Genomic DNA, 5112 nt, shown 5'->3' with positions numbered 1-5112 from the left:
ACAAGGGGTAATGGTTTTAAACTAGAAGAGGGGAGATTCAGGCTAGACATGACAAAGACTTTTTTTTTACAATGAGAGTGGTAAACTACTGGAACAGTTTGCCCAGAGAGGTGGTAGATGCCCCATCCCTGGAAACATTCAAGGCCAGTCTGGCCGGGGCTCTGAGTAACATGATCTGGTTGAAGATGTCCCTGCTCATTGCAGCGGGATTGGACTAGGTGACATTTGAAGGTCCCTTGCAACCCTAACTATTCTATGAATCTAAATGAGAACATATAATTAGAGCCCATTATCTACTCCTGTCCCCTGTTTTTATTTCCTTCTGTACATTGTTTGGGCTGTCACCATCAAACCTTACCAAAGGTCTAGAAATCAACAGCAGCGCATCAGCATGGGAAAAGTCCAATGGCAAAATGGGCATATTTTCACTCCATCCCACAAGATCAGGTGCCTGAGCACCTTCATCTGGGCTGCTGCAAGGGGAAATCATAGAATCACTCTGGTTGGAAGTCACCCTCAGGATCATCGAATCCAACCATAACCTAAGTCTAAAATGCTATCCTTCCCCTCCTGTTGGACCATCACTAGCAAGAGGAAGCAGGACTGCTCAGCCAGAATTGACCTTTTCATTGGCAGCTTAAGGTTATGATGGAAAGTTAGTGAAAGGGCATCTCTACTGCATTATTTCTTTCTGAATCCCCGAGCATCTTCCCCTGCCCCCCAGTCTTGAGACAGAGCACTTACATTCTTGATCTAAACATGCCACCTGCTGTTTGTCAAAAGGAAGACACTGTATAATCAATAAAGCCAGTGCATATATACTAACCGAACTAGAAACATTTGTATTGGAAAACCAATCAAAGGACCTGGGTACCACAGGTTAGAGTCTGGTCTCCACCACCATGATCATCCTGCTACACTCTTGACCTGCAAATATGCAGATGCCATGGAGCGACAAGGCCAGAGCCTGGACAGCCTTACAGTCTACCACCATGCCATTCAGAGCCAAGGCACATTATTGGCACTGCCTGAAAAAGCTGCAATGCAAGCAAACACCACTGCTGCCTCCTGCTGAGGGTTTCTGATATAGGACAGGGAAGGGGCTAGCAGGGACAGAAGAAACTGTTGAAGCTGACTGCAAGGTGATGCTCAAGGGCTGCTTTGTAAGACCACTCATAGCAGAGGAGGCCTTTAGGAAGAAACAGTGCCTCTGTAAAAGGGAAAATTCTGAATGGAGAAAATTCATAACACGCTTTAATTTTTGGTCAGCCCTGAAGTGGCCAGGCAGTTGAACTACATGGTCCTTGTAGGCTCCATCCAACTGAACTATTCTATTAATGAGAAGTAGGATGAATATTTGACTACCACCCCATGGGTGCTGCTGAGCAAACACAGCATTCCTGTTCAGCATAGGGAAAGAGTGCCTAAGAAGCTTGTGGGAAAGCAAAAGTCTCTCTCAATGTTGGGCCCAGGAACCTTCACTCAGGTGGAGACTGTCTCAGGGTCTAGGGGCTTATCTGAACTAGGCAAGGAGAGCTCTTCCCTTGTTCTCAGGCTGCAGCCAACCCTGCGGCCCTCTCACGTTCCCCACCACCTCTCCTAACAGGCAGCAGCCTTGGTGCGAGGGCCTATGTGGTGAAGGATGGAGGGAGCATCAAGGAGCTCCCTGTGGTGTTCTCCTCATTTGGTGGGAAGCCAGATGTGTCCTGGGGCTCCCATCTGTTCATCCTAGCCCCACCACTGCTCCCTGCTGAGCCAGGCCTGCAAGGGACTGATAGATGCTGATAGGCTGGATCCAGATCCTCTTGGAAACTTATACAGCAACACTGCAGGGCCAACTGCAGGAGGCCTGGCTGGGTCACCAGGATATGAGGGGGAGGCAAGGTGCACCAGGACTTTCCACCTGTTACCTGAGTCCAGACGACTTTGGGAACACTACTGGGGTGATCTTCTGTGGCACATAGACAGAGCTACAACCTTCTTTGATATCATGTGTGCACCGCACCCTCACTTCAGCACTGCCTCCTGGATTATCTGCCTGTTGCTGCAGAGGTGTTCCCCCAGTCCTAAAGCAGTCGAAGGGCTGGGAGATGGCAAATGCTCTGCAGAGATGGAGGGAGGGAAGAAGGGGTTAAAGGACAGGGGGAGGGATGGGCTACAGTTAGCAGATGTCCAGGGCCGAAAAGTAGGTCACCTATTTCTGCCTGAGGGGGAGAATTTGAAAATCGACACTAGATCAACGCACAAACAAAGCCAAGTAATTCAACAAGGAATAAAACCGAGCTTTCGAAGCCTGACATAAATCCTCCAAATACACACAGCTCCTCTGACACACCATTCACAGCTATTAAGACCGTCTAATTAAAAAAACCCAAAAAAGTATTTTTACCTGCATATACATATATAGAGTCACATATGAGGAAAGACTACTGAAAAAAAATAGTGAAATTAAAAAAAACACAACCTTCAAAACCTACAAACCCAAGAAAAGCAGAAATTCTCATTACCCATGTACAAGGCTTGGACATATATAAATTTATTTCCAGATTTTTTTTCAGCAGCCTTAGGCACATTATTTAGGCCTAGATTCTCAAGGCTAAGTACCAACTTCTGTTGATACCTTTGTGGGTCCTTGGAAGACAGACACTTGCAAATACTTCTTGTCCTTGGTGTGCCTACATCCCTCTTAATATAAAAAGATTTAAACAGCATCACCCAGTCAGGTCAGGAGGTCTCTGCAAGGCATTCCCAATCTCAGATATTGGAACTACATGAACAGTTAAATGCAACCTCGTACACGTCTTAGGAATCTAATCCCTTTGACCAGCACTCCTCATGTTTGCATACATGTACCATGCTTTGGGGCCAGCAGGTAAGGAGAATGGGAAGAGCAGGGAGATGAGATATAGCGAGCTAGGTGGATTTGTCTGGCCAGGTCAGAGTCATTCAGTAAGTATTGAGAGTCTGTAATTTATTCAGAAAATATAGATTTGAAGACAACTTATGATTGACATAGAAGCAGCCTCCAGCACATACTAGCTGTTCCTGACACCACATTATCACCAAAGGATGAGAGGTATGACTCACTTCAATGCAAAAGTCTTCAGGTAGAAAAAAAATTGACTCATTACTATCTACAATTTGTTCAGGAAACAGAATATTTCTTAACTTCCACAGATTTTTAAAGTAGCCTGGACATTATCGAGAAGCTTCTCAAATATTTCAAATGCTGCAGAAGACACAAGGGTGAGGGTGTTTTATTTGTTTGAGGGTATCACAGAATGGTTATCAGGCACTCTTTAGAAATCTTTGGTGCAGGACATTTCAAAACTCTTGCCCTCCTGTTTCTGTCACACCAATAGGCAAATTATTCTTGGGAAAGAAGCTCTCAGATTAAAACCTCAAGCACAACAGATTGAATCAGCTACCTAAAGCCCAGACTTGGGAGTGGGTGGGGGAGGTTGGAATAGTGGGATGCAGGGCAGGTGTTTCACATTTGCTACAAGTCAAGTCCTTAGTGAGATAAGTTTAGTTTGGAGAAATTTATTCATTAAAATCTCAAGTAGGGGCTGGAAAACTACTCCTCACATGGTGTTATTTGTCTCAATCCATCCCAAGGTTAGCTCAAGCTCTGTTCAGCCTGGATATGGCAATATATGGTACGCCTGTACCTCTTTCCTAACAAAAAAAAGGATTTAACAACATTGCCCAAGTGGGTGATGAGGTCTTTGCATTTCCTATCTCAGAGATGGGAACTACCTGTACAGTTACTTGCAATCACACTTCTTAGGGGCCTAATCCTTTTGATGAGCAGTCCTCATGTGTGCACATACCATAGAATCATAGAATGTGTTGGAACGGACCTTCAAAGGCCACCTAGTCCAACCCCACTGCAATGAGCAGGGACATCTTCAACCAGATCATGTTACTCAGAGCCCTGGCCAGCCTGGCCTTGGATATTTCCAGGGATGGGGCATCTACCACCTCTCTGGGCAAACTGTTCCAGTAGTTTACCACTCTCATTGTAAAAAAAAGTCTTTGTCATGTCTAGCCTGAATCTCCCCTCTTCTAGTTTAAAACCATTACCCCTTGTCCTGTTGTAACAGGCCTTGCTATAAAGTCTGGCCCAATCTGTATTATAGGCCCCTTTTAAGTACTGAAAGGTGACAATAGGGTCTCCCTGGAGCCTTCTCTTCTCCAGGCTGAACAACCCAAACTCTCTCAGCCTTTACTCACAGGAGAGGGGTTCCAGCCCTCTGATCAGTTTTGTGGCCCTCCTCTGGACTCTCTTCAACAGATCCGTGTCTTTCCTGTACTGAGTGCTCCAGAGCTGGGTGCCGTACTCCAGGTGCGGTCTCACCAGGGCAGAGTAGAGGGGCTGAATCACCTCTCTCAACCTGCTGGCCACACTCCTTATGATGCTGCCCAAGATACAATTGGCCTTCTGGGCTGCAAGTGCACATTGCTGGCTCATATCCAGTCTTTCATTCACCAGTACCCCCAGTCCTTCTCAGCAGGGCTGCTCTCAATCCCTTCATCCCCCTTCCTATATTGATACTGGGAGTTGCCCTGACCCAGGTGCAGGACCATGTTGAACCTCATGAGGTTCACGTGGGTCCCCTTCTCACTCTTGTCCAGGTCTCTCTAGATGGCATCCTACCCCTCAGGCATGTCAACTGCACCACTCAACTTGGTGTCATCTGAAAACTTGCTAAGCTTGCACTCAATTCCAGTGTCTATGTCATTGATGGAGATATTAAACAGTACTGGTCCCAATACAGAACTCTGAAGGACACGACTAATTACCTGTGTCCATCCAGACATTGTGCCATTGACCACTACTCTCTGGATGTGACCATCCAGTCAGTTCCTCATCCACTAAACAGTCCACCCATCAAATCCATACCTCTCTAACTTAAAGAGAAAGATGTTGTGGCGGACCGTGTCAAAGACTTTACAGAAGTCCAGACAGACAACATCCATAGCCCTTCCTTTGCCCACTGATGTAGTTACTTCATCATAGAAGGCCACCAGGTTGGTCAGGCAAGACTTGCCTGTGGTGAAGCCGTGCTGCCTGTCTTGAATATATGTACCATGCTATGAGGGCAGCCA

This window comes from Caloenas nicobarica, chromosome 5, assembly GCF_036013445.1.
Source record: "Caloenas nicobarica isolate bCalNic1 chromosome 5, bCalNic1.hap1, whole genome shotgun sequence".
NCBI lineage: Eukaryota > Metazoa > Chordata > Aves > Columbiformes > Columbidae > Caloenas > Caloenas nicobarica.
Note: the sequence above shows the minus strand (reverse complement) of the source record.